This window comes from Ambystoma mexicanum, chromosome 10 (assembly GCF_040938575.1).
Source record: "Ambystoma mexicanum isolate Mex_15411 chromosome 10, UKY_AmexF1_1, whole genome shotgun sequence".
NCBI classification, from domain to species: domain Eukaryota; kingdom Metazoa; phylum Chordata; class Amphibia; order Caudata; family Ambystomatidae; genus Ambystoma; species Ambystoma mexicanum.
In genome coordinates this window covers 690,235,904-690,248,538 of record NC_090932.1, presented here as the reverse complement: position 1 = coordinate 690,248,538, position 12,635 = coordinate 690,235,904, and the positions used below count along the sequence as shown (strand labels likewise).

The 12,635-nt window shown below is 43.6% G+C and overlaps 1 long non-coding RNA gene across 1 annotated transcript in view; it reads right to left on the bottom strand.

Annotated features, from left to right (window-relative positions):
* Positions 1-12,635, bottom strand: part of LOC138491655 (uncharacterized) — a 98,420-nt gene that overhangs the window by 24,490 nt on the left and 61,295 nt on the right. Inside the window, exon 2 of the long non-coding RNA XR_011276055.1 lies at positions 7,026-7,129. This is a non-coding gene — a long non-coding RNA (uncharacterized lncRNA). The remainder of the gene's footprint in view (positions 1-7,025; positions 7,130-12,635) is intronic.

The following is a 12,635-nucleotide window of genomic DNA, read 5'->3' as shown; positions in this document are numbered from 1 at the left end:
TTAAAAATGAAAGGAAGATCCCAGCGCACTGTGCTGTAAGATACTTTGTGCACTGGTAACATGTTGCTAAGAAAAAACGATCAACAAAGTTAAAGACTAAGGGAAACAAAGTCTCTCAATACTGAATTTCTTTAAGGGCATGTCAGTTTCCCCATAACAAAGTGAGCGAAGACCTACCAGAGTGCAGCAGAAGGCTGTGCTCCACTGGCAAAAATTCAGGCTAGGATGGTCAGACAACAGCAAAATGTTGGGGGGTTCACAACTGGAGGGAAAATGACACATACATGGAAATCTTTCCTAACAGCTGCGTTACTGCATGGCATGCACTTCCAGGTTTGGAGCGCTTCCCGACATTTCTTTGTGCCTGATGGAGGGGTCCTCAACATATCTGGCAATCTGAATCACTTTATCGAGCGTCAACACTTTTTTCACAATTAATTTGTCCTGGACCTTTCCCGAGTTGGTGTGAACCACAAGCATGTCACAGAACATGTTCTCTGTGTTGTTGCCAAAATCACAAAAAGCCACTAACTCTCTCATCCGTGTAACATAATCGTCCACCGGCTCCGAAACCTCTTCTTTCCGGTTGTAGAACTTAATCCGGTGTAGGACGATGTTCTCTTTATTGAAGAAACGCTTTACTATGTGTCTGATGGCTTCTTTAAAGACTCCATCATCGTCATCCTCCACCAGCTCGGAGTTTAAGCCCGCAAATATCCTCTGCCATTCCACCCCGGTAGCATAGTATGGTGGTAGTCTGTGCCTCCCACCGCATCCAGGTAGGTGGTGAAAAGGGGTTCCCACTGAGGCCACGTAATGGCAGGCCAGCCCAGCACCGAAATGCCAGGCAATTCTCTTCTGAACTAGAGTACCAACAGCAACCCCAGACACTTGTTTCAGCCTGGTTGGGCCTTGTCAGTGAGGTGGAGCGGTGCCTCTCTAAGAACAGTGAGCAAGGGTTCCACATCTGGATTACAAAAATTAAATGAGTGCTGTGTGGGGGTGGCACACTTTAACGTTTGTTTGTCTGGAGCCTGGCCACTTTACAAAGTGTCGGCACAGAGGACTCAGAAAAAGAGCCACTGCCAGGGTTCGGAGGAGGAAGGAAGTGAGTCGCCATGTTTCCACTGCCCCGGTGCCAACTCATCAAGACTCCAACGTGAGCCTCAGGCAGAGCCATTTGGTGCAGACAGACGTCTGCAGGGCTGATAATCCAAACAAACATTTCTGCCACTAGTGCACAACGGCCCTGGTACATTTTGTGCAAGTTTCACCCTGCAGCCTGCGTCTTTCAACTGAACATGGAGCAGCCAATATCACCAGGGCCTTGGGTGTAAGGGAGGGATTAAAAAAGTAAATGGATTCATTGTATATGTTTAAAAGTGCATGACAAATTCCAAACATCTAGGCATATACAAAGTCTGAATGGATAGCGGACATCATCACTTGATTACAGATTTTTAATCCAAATTCATATACAAAAGAGCAAAGATCACGGTAACCGGCAATTCCTGACTTAAAACACTGCATCCTATGGAAGATTCCAAATACAGTAAATGTGGTAATGTCATTTGAGTCCGCCAAACCCTTTTAAAACCGATGCGCGTTTCAATATGTAGGAGGTGATAAAATACAATCATGCCCAAAATGTGCATGCCAATCCTGTTTCCAGTATGATTACAGAAATTCTGGAACGAAAGAAGATTGCCAAATGAATCCCTGTCCTCAATCTACTCAAATATATGTTTTCTTCTTTACATACACATATCTGTGTTGATATTGCTTATCCCTACTCCAAACAAAATCATTGGAACCATTCCCTAAACTTAATGACTAGGCATCATGGTACCTTCTTATATTGCCTCTAATGAAACACATACTTGATGATTCATCAATTCAATTCATATCAGATCATTACTGCTTTTAACATTACCAATTGATGAAACTTGATCATCATTGCAGTACATGCCACACCAAATGGGTCCAAACAAAAGCTAAACACATTTTGAAAAATCAAATACTCTCATTTTATACCAAAATAAACAATGTCTTAGTAACTTGTAACTGTGCACCCAGGATCACACAATTAGTTAGAATAATACTCAAGAATGGAGGAATCCGGTGCATGTCAAAACCCAGCTTTATTCAAACAACAAATCCAAGCTGGGACGACATACAAGCATCTTTGTTCTCATAGCCCTCAACTCTTTCCATGATATCATGCAAGCTTTGTGCCCCAACTGCATCAACAATTATATCATATTACATCATCAGTTTACAAAACCTATGGGGAAACTGAGTTAATGGCCCAAGCTACAATTAGAATGTACAAGGGCTAGTCACTCCATTGGTTCGTATCTCTCTGATGACTGTGCTTTGAGCCATCCTACTACTGATAATATTTCTAATAAATCATTACGGGGACAGATAATTGGTTGGCGTTATCCATCATAGGTGGTGTGGAAAAGGGGCTTTTCATTGGTTGGCATCTAGCTTTCCAACCTTGGACATTTTGACAAAGGGTCAAGATATGTGTGAGACACAAGTGGGGGAATCCAACTCCAATGTCTGCCATAATTACAATTAAAGAATATTTCCTAGTCATCCCAAGGCAATGATGCCTCCCCTCTCCTTTGAGCTCGACCTTGTGTGCTGTTGGTGTATGCATGTGCTCTGAGGGAGTTCTACAGGTGTCTTATCAGTGTTTGGCTTGCAATGAATAGCTAGTGTTTTTTTACATCTGGATCACGTGTTAGGGTACAGTGTTTGAGGGTGGATTTCTTTCTATTTATTGAGATTATTTTTATCTAATTCTAACATACATGCTGTGTTCTTCATGGCCACTGGAGAAACCCTTTCTTTATTCTCTATAGAGTGTCTTGGTATAGTATTCCCTTGCACCTGGACATCAAGGACTAGTTGTTTCTATTAATTCAATTAACTTGGAAGGCTACTGCTTCGTCTCCTGTGGATTGTTAACTTGCCTTTGTGCTTGCTCTGCACGTCTACTATTCCCTTATATGTTTAAACTTGACACATGCTATGGCTGTTGTTAAGAGCAACTTCACAGCTTCTCAAATAAATGTGATTTTGCAAGTTCAGCACTTGTCTGAAGCCCTGTTGCTTCTGGGCCTACTGTGGCCTCTGTGCTAGGAAAATGCTGCACATTGGTTCATTCTCTGTCATGTTGTGCTTTGCCATTTCTTGCAAGTGGAGGTTCTTTGGGCTATCTATATAAATATATATGTTCTTTGTGTCTGAGTACAAATGTGTTTTTCATGTTTTCGTGCATGTGTATGTTTTTCATGTCTATGAGTGAATATTATTCATGTCTATGCATACCACGCATACTTCGTGTTTATGCATGTAGCCACCTAGATATTCTTTATCTACGTATATAGTCACAACTACCTGTATCTCTAACTATCATACCATCTGTTCTATATTCATAGTGCCACCTTCATGATCTTAGATTGATTCATCTTCTACCCCAAGACTATTGGGGTAGTAGGGCTGTCTCAGCTTGTAACGTTACTCCCCTGGACGATGCTGGCGAGGGGCGGCGATGGGAAACGGTAATTGCATACTCATCTGAGTCGAGCAGTAGGTGTTACCTGAATGTTTGCCTGCCCCATTACAAACTCAACAGTGTCATACTATTGTGACCCATTTCTCTAGCCAACATTCTGAAGAATTCATTAAGACTTGTAAATTGTAACATAGCCAATGACTCACCATCAATGTACTGTTCTGATAATGAACACACTCCTTTTTCTGCACTGGGTTCTTTAATTAGGTGTGTCTATTGGAAACCATTTCAAATAATGAAAGTGCACATACAACAAGCTCTCGTGTGACTGCCACACTAAAATCACACCATTTTCAACAGAGGTTCAGTAATAATGATATGGGGGCTAGTAATTCAACTTGCCTAATTATCAGGGTAGATATTCCGAATATGGACTTCAAAAGGTTTTATTTCTCTTTTGTTCATTATTGCTTTAAGAATCCACATAATCCAATTGATTCTCTGCAAATGAAGCAAGAGAGAAGAAAGAATATCTCTTGCTCTATATTAATAATAAAATTGTCAGTCTGAGCATTCCTCAGTATGCCATGAGAGTATTGACCTAAACATGGCTTTACTTGTATCTGGGTCCTGCATCTGGCATCCTCGTGGTTCCTATTGTATGTACCATTTAGAATTCTGTGTCCTCATATCAAGGCAGGTTAAGATGTGTAACGTACGAGTTCATGATGTTCTGGCATAATGGCTATTACTGAGTGCCAGTAGCATCCACCTTGTAATATACACCAAAAACAACCCTCCTTGTGGTACTAATGTAAATTGATGTTTAATGGAAAATGATAGAAGTATATTATATCTTCTTCCTATTGTAATTAGCCACAGATGTAATTTTAAATGCAATTGATATAATTTAGTAACCATGTCGAAATTATTTATGGAGGGGGAAAAACAATATCCCCATTAATGCTATTATAATTTATGGCAAGCCATTGCATGGCATGATAAACATTGTCCGCAGGGGCAATGTCCTCTACAAATCTTTCAATGTAGTGTTATGTGGCTCTAAGTAAGCCTTAACTAATTGCCCTCTTACCAGTATGGAAACATTTCAGTCATTTCTTAAGAGCGTCCTCCAGCATCCACCATTCTTATCACCATTTCTGGTGGAAAGAGCACACATGCTTAGGATGTACAATGTGAGAACTCAACAATTTCCCAGACTTTACTACAGCAGTCCACATGGCACATCCCAATTTCACTGCAGTTTACACCAAGCTTCATGAAATAGGCCTGAAGTACACAATGCTGTTTCCTGTAATGATCTGTATCATATCTATGGACTAGACAAACATAATTTCCACTTCTGGTGATGCTCTAGAAGTTTTAGATAGGCTGCCCTTTGGTTCCTGTGACAGGTCAGAAATAGGACGCGGACTACCAAACATTGGTCTCATGGTTCTTTATTTTCATGTAACGAAAAAATACTTATCGTCCCCTAAACTCAATCTCTATTATGTAAAAATTTAAAAAAAAGAAATGTCACAACGGTGCTTGTCAGGAGGTCAAAACAATATAACAGTCCTCTGTCAGGAATCCTACTCTAACTAAACTTCAAAAGAAAAACAACAGGGGCGTGGCTTGGGGTACCATCGATGTGGCAGCTCCACTAAAAGCCTCCATGCGGAGCAGGCACTAAAGCAGTATTTCGCCAGCATACTAATGATGTGGGAGCTGATGGCATGCGAGTCCCTGGGGGAGATGCCCAGGAGCAGTTTCATGTAGGCGTGTTGGCAGAGAGCCCCAGATCTGGTCCTTTTGAAGCTCCGGCAGGAGAGGCCGGCAGGGCGAGCCAAGATGGAGGCTCCCGACCCACGTCAGTGACTCTCCGCAGCAGTGAGGGTGGTTCAGCCCAGCAGTGAGATAGACGGCCCAGGGTAGCACATCATCTGTCACATGCTCCAGTGGCACATCAAGCATCTCACCGCGAGCACGCCCTGAAGGATGGGGCGGCTTGGCAGTAAGACCCGGGGAGCTCCCACTTTAAGTCAGCCGGAGTCCGACCACCAGGGAACCAACGGCGAACTCCAACGATGAGCATTGGTGAGGAGGCAGTGCAGGAAATCCTCTATCTGGCTTCCTGTGTAGCAGCGGGAGGAGAGCTCCGAGTCTTAGTCGGCATGGAGTCAATCAGGCTGTTGCAAGGCTGCAGCGTGAGAAGAAACATCTTGCACTACCTAGGCCTTAACAATTGCATCGATGCACAGGAGAGCAGATGTTAGCCTTAAAGGTGTCACAGTGAGCCATCTCTCAGATCTCCCACACAAAAAGCACAAGTTGGGCCTGATCTGCCTACTCCAATGGGAGGATCCATGCATTACGAAGGTGTCTTCGGGGGGGGGGGGTGTAGCTACAAATCCATTCCCTCCCCCAGTGTGTAAGCAAGTTGGCAACCTGTGTGTGGAGGGGGCAAACGTACCACACTGCAGCAATTTGGACCTCTGGTTGCCCCTCCCTCCCTCCCTTTCTCCCTCCCTCCCAGGCAGCAGAAGTGAATGCACCTGTGTCGAAGCAGCAGAAGACTCTGGCCTAAAAAAAGAAAGTAAAAGCTCTGCACAGTGTGGGTTTCCAGCAGCTCACCCTAATTTCTCTTTGTCATCCTAAGGCCCTAAAGTACAAGTCACAAAACATAAAGTGTCCTCAATTGGTGGACACTCGCGTCCCCTGCACACCATACAAGCTGGTAATGGTACCAGTTAAGATTTATTAAGTTAATATTAGATTGCAGACAGCAAATTCCATCATCTACAAGATGAGATATCTCGAGTAAAAAGATTAATTCAATAGATTCAATTTGATGCGTTTTAATAAGAAAATGTGTTGCACAGTGCAAACAAAACAATTTCACAAAACATACAAAGTACATATATTAAAACGAGCTCAACACGTTTCAGGAATGACTATCCCTTCATCAGGAGCAAAAACAATTAAAGTTCAGTGATTTGTTAAGTCTTCAATGTCCAATTTCATCTACAAAGCAAATTAAAGACTAGTTTCTGCATAGTAATTCAGTGTATATGTTTCCTATCAAGTATCTGTCGAGCAAAAGGCAACTAGCCATCTTCATTGGAATAATAAACATATCACCTTAGTTGGATATCTGGAGTATTATGTCCAGAGCTTGAAGATCACAATGAGACTTGTGGTCTATTCTCTGAGTGTGGTTCTGGCGTCTTGTATCAAGCACAACAGGGTCTGTCAAATCAGATAGTATAATTGTACAACCATTCTGTGTCTAATTCAAATGTATATCTGCAATATATTGATTGATTGTTTCTTTATTTATTATGCGCTTATAAACAAGTGTTTCAAAGCGCAACCATGCATGGGAGGGGAAGACATAGGGAAGACAAGACAAACGATCTTACTACGCATGGTACATTTAGATGTATATAAAGGTATATACACTAGAGATTATGGGAAGAAGCAAATAGCCTACCTCTGCGGTCCTACATATGCATAAAATGGTGCTTAAATGCTGCAATAAGCTATCTTCTAATTCGACTGTGGTCGGAATCTTGAGGTGCCTCGTTTCCCAAAAATCTGTGAGACATAGATAAAAAGTGTAAACCATGGTAAGTCTCCTGTGCAGGATTAATCTGATGTGACTAATGTGCGAGTATACAGAGTCTGATCTTCCCCACAACAAATGCCTGTGTTGATTAGGATGAGGTGTCATGTCTCTGCTGCGCGTTGTTAAGGATTCTAATCGGGTGTCATACACCAGACAAGGTCTCTCGCCACTAGCCTAGGATGCAGCACACAATTAAAACACTTTTACTTAATTTCCTAGAATTCGGACTGAGCTGGCACCCAACCCGCTTCACACCCCCTTTTACAAATATCCCGGGTCACAAAGGACCATGAACCAGGCCGGTGGGTGGTAATACAATATTTTTTTATTTTAAATTCAAAGAAAATCACGCAAATTTAATATTGGGCAGCAATCACCAATGGAGTTATAATTACAAGGTAAATTGATGAAGTACACTTAGTTTGACCTTCTACTATAACATATCCAAAGCACAAATGAATGGGAGCAATTTTACTGTTCGGGTAGATAGCACCTGAGTTAGGATTTTCCCCTGCAATGCTCACCCAAACCCTTATTAATCGAATTTTGAGTTGATAGAAAGGAGCAGCAAGGAGTCAGGTATACAATGCAGCAAACAGAATTAGAATCTGTAAAATTTTAAAACCTTTGCAATTGCATAAAATAGCAGTCAGAATTACTAAATATTTAATTTAAATGTGCAGTTGAATGAATGAGGTAAATATAAGTTATAACAGTATCAGGGATGTAAGAAAACTAGCAACTACAAGGCAAGGTACCAACAACAGGCATACAGTTAAAAAATCAACTTTGAAGTGACAACACAGAGCAGCCAAATCACACGCATAGAAATTGCATTTGCTAATTTACACAGGGTTAAAGGTCAAAACGGTTTGAAAAACGGGTGAAATAGACAGAATCGGAATGCGTTTTTTATGCTGAATGACAGATGCACATCACAGGGATGATATGCAAGTGAAAGAGTGACTCTAAATTAATGACAGCATGAGATTCTCGATGGGAAAGGAAATTCGGTTTTAAAAATCAAAGCAGTTGACAAAGAAAATTGTTTTAAAAAGGAAAGGACAAGTTTTACAGAAACTATATTTTAGTGGCTAGAAAAGAGAGACCCTGCTCGCGACACAGGTTACTTTGCAAGTGTAACCCCTTTGTGCCGCGTGGCTCTTTATGTGGGAATTAACTAGTTTAATCAAAATAGTACTAAGGACTTACACAAGACAGAAATGAGTGGAAGAATGGTGCTAACACCTGGAGATCAAGGACAGGATGCATAGAGAATTTTGACAGTTTTAAGGATTTCGGCTAAGGCAGTTATTGGATTTCTATGGGGTGGAACCTAATACAAGATACAGAGCAACGGATAGAGCCTGTGGTTGTTTGGGGAGGGGAATACTCACAACAAGAACTTGAATAGGGTATTTGGAAAGCGCACCGGGTTTCTGGACAGCAAGGCAATATCTGGTCACTGGTCACAGCGGCAAGCTCTCCCAGAAGAAAACAGCTGGGCAATGATCTGGTCACTGCACAGCGGCACCTCAGCTGGATAGAGCGGATACCAGGGCAAGCAGGCAGCACTGGATAATCCCACTGAGGATTCAGACACCTTTCCCCCTAAGTTATTGGGATTTCTTTTTTTGTGGGGTTTTTCTGGATCAATGGTCCTGCCTGGATAGGGTCAGCTATGCTGGCAGTGGAATCTGGAATCTTAAAGAGTGAAGATGGTATATCTTGATGCGCAGGAGCTGTAAACATTTTTGTGTACGGCTGAAGTGAAGTTCTTTGTTATTTCACAGATCTTGCCTGGCACAGCCTGTCATTCAATGAGACATGTCCCCTTTTTGCTGAAACACAACCTCAATATGGAGGGACCTAGCTGGGTCTCACTGGATCAGAACTGTGTACTATTGAACAGATGAAAAGGAGCATCAGGGCACAGTCATTTTAAAAGGCAGCATATTTTCTTTCTCAGTGAAAAGGTTTTGAGCTGGCAGCATAGCAGCGCTGCCTTTGAATTCTTTTCTTTGGTGCAATTGAAGAAATACTGGCAGCAATTCTCAGGGTGTTCTGTGTTTCATCTTGCCCCATGTGTGGCTGGTAAAATGGCACAGCCATTATTTTGGAAACTGCAAAGCGCAGTTTTAATGCAAGGCCATAGTGCTTAACAGAGCCAGTGCAGCTATTCTGCCGATGACGGCTGAGATGTAGTTTGGTGAGGTTGGGGAGTTCTGCTGGGCTGGTCAATGTACCCCACATATCCCCCCCCTTCTTCCCCGAGACTTCTTGTTGAGGGAAAGTAGGGCAAAGTGAGGGTTTATTGGGCAGAGTTCTTTTTTTCCATCAGGGAGCGGTACGCCACGATCCTCCCTTTGTCTTTTGTTGGAGTGTGGAGTGACACCCCCTTTTCGTGTCCCTTTGTCTTTCGTTGGAGTGTGGAGCGACACCCCCTTTTTGGGTCCCTTTGTCTTTTGTTGGAGTGTGGAGCGACACCCCCTTTCCAGGTCCCCGGGGAAGTCCTCCTTTGTCTATGAAGGATGGAATTGGAACTAACTAGTGGATAGATAAAGACAGATTACAACACTTTCCCACTGACGGTCTTCCCGGAAGGTTGACATCAGTGGGACAAACAGAAATTACATTAATTAACTTAAACACATCAACAAATAATTCCTTAACAAGGCAAAAATAACTATCCACATTTACCCCATGTTTTGTGATCCCTTTTTGCAATGGTAGTGAAGAAAAGTACTCCCTGTTAGATAGATATACCTATGTACCTACATATTCCCTTCTGCTGTTACTTTCTCCGGTTTCTTATTCTCCAGGTGTCTCTATTTGACTTTCCCTTAGCTCCTCATCCAGCTGCAAAGTATGCCTGGGATGACAACTCTAACTGATTAACGTGGACCCGTTTCGCTTCTGTCAGCTCTCCTTTGGGGATGCGGATTCTGTATGCGACAGGTGAAATTTTATCTACAATTTCAAACGGACCTCGCCAGGAAGGGAGAAATTTCAGCTCCTTGGTCTGGTTCCTTTGGAAATTGTACAAGTAGACCCTATCTCCTACTTGGTATTCCTTTTTGGTTGTTTTTAAGTCATTTTGAGTCTTCATCTCCTCTGCTGATCTTTCCAGATTCCGCTGAGCGTACACAAAAGCATGCTGAAGGTGTTTTCTTAGATTCTCAACATATTCATGTGTTGTAGAGGCATTTATCAGTTTCTGCTCTTGTGTTCTATAGAGCAGATGCTGAGTTAGCACCATCCTTCGCCCAGTCATTAGCTCAAATGGAGACATTTTGGTCGCAGAAGATGGTGTAGATCTGATGGCCAAGCGGTAATCGGATGTCCCAACTTCACCCAGAATCTGCCACCATTGTTTTTTGAATGCTCACAATTGTTTTAGTGTACCTTTCAACTCCCCCACTAGAGGACAGCGGTGTGCAATATGAAGATTCCTTTTTACCCCAAGTATCTCCCACATCTTTGTCATCATTTCGCTGGTGAAGTGGCTTCCTCGGTCTGACTCAATCCTTTGGGGTAGGCCAAAACGCAAGAAGATGTGGTTGATCATCAGGGCATCTGCTGTTTCTGCCTTGCAATTTGGGACCAGGAGACATTCCACTCATTTGGTAAATGACCATGTTACTGTTAACATGTACTTGTTCCCCCTAGAGGAGCGAATCACGGGCCCGATGAAATCTACTTGTAAATCTGACTATGGCAGGGTCATTCCCCTCTTGTGGAGGGGAGCTCGATGTGTGAGTGAACTTGGCTGAAATTGTGCACACACAAGACACCCCTTCAAATATTGGTCGAGGTCCTGCCCAATGTGTGGTCAGTATCAAGCTTCTGCAAGATTTCTAAAGTAGTATGAAACCCCCGATGACCGTCTGTGGCCGTGTCATGGGCGTGACTTAGCATCAGGCTCCGGAATGAGGGAGTTACCACCCACTGGTTACATCCAGAGATGGATCTCCTTACCAACAGACCTTGGATTTGGAATATTTTGGGACACTTCATCAACACCCTGAGGTCCTCTTTCCCAATGTAATCGGTATCCATCATAGGAAAGTTCTCAGGGTCATCAATGTATTGATAAAATTTCCCAATGATCGGATCCCCTTTTTGTACTGTGATTAAATCAGCATCTGGGGTCTCCTTACTCCACTGGGCAGTTGAGAGTTTTACCAGGTTACTCACCCTAGTGACCACCTTACTCCTAGCCCATAGTCCCCTTTCCTCCATAGTTGTGGGACATCTCTCCGTCCTGTGGGACGGGACCGGAGCACTTTGTAAAAAGCATCCAAATTGTTTTCCAAAAATGTGTCCCTCCTCTCTTTCCTGCGCGGTGCCCGGCACGCGGCCGTAACCCCGCCCACTTTGGCTCCGCCCCGTGCATCGCCCATCAGTCCTTTTCTATCGCCAGATCAAAGACCCATTAGCAATAACAGAGGAACCTTATTAGAGGGGACGGCGGGCGGGCGTATGGAGGAAAGGGGACTATAGACTAGGAGTAAGGTGGTCACTACGGTGAGTAACCTGGTAATACTCCTACGTCCCGTCCCCTTTCCTCCATACTTGTGGGAGATTCCCAAGCACTCGTTACAGGAACTACGGGTGGATGGAAATACCCCTTACTGAAACAGGTTCTTCAGCACAGCCTGACCAAACTGAGCATCAGCTCTTGAGCTCATGTCGAGACAGTAATGCTTACAGAAAGCAGATGGGGAGGCCCAAGTAGCTGCCCTAGCGATGGACTCCCAGGGGACATATTTCTGAAAAGCAACCGCGGCTGCCTTGCCCCGCACCAGGTGTGCATGGATACCCTTAGGAGATTTCAGCCCTTGGACGGTGAAAGACTCCATGATGCAGGCGGCGATCCACCTAGAAATAGTTGCCTTAGACGCTGGCTTGCCCTGAGGGTTACCGAAGGTCAGAAAAAGCTGAGAAGAACTCCTAAGCTCACACGTGGGGCGGAACCAAAGTGGGCAGGGTTACGGCCACTTTCCACGCAGGAAAGAGAGGAGGGACACATTTTTGGGAAAAAATTTGGATGCTTTTTACAAAGTGCTCCGGTCCCGTCCCACAGGATGGAGAGATGTCCCACAAGTATGGAGGAAAGGGGACGGGACGTAGGAGTAAATTGTGAGCATTTGTCTGGGACCTAGTCACAGCCGTGACCTGGATTTCCCCCAACAGGGACTCGATCTCAAGGAGATCCCCCTGGATGGCTCTGGTTTTGGCCAGCTGATCAGCCAGGTTGTTTCCAGTTTTGTCTGGCCCCTCTATTCTGGAATGACCCTTGATCTTCTTAGAGATGACCAGATCATCAATATTTTGTATTAGCTTGCAATGTTTAAGCGGTTTGTTTTAGCACACAGCATGCCTATGGTTTTCCAATTTACCAGGTGCTCCACAAACCCGTTCCGGATATAATCTGAATCAGTGATTATGACCAGTTTGTGGAGTTGGTATTGG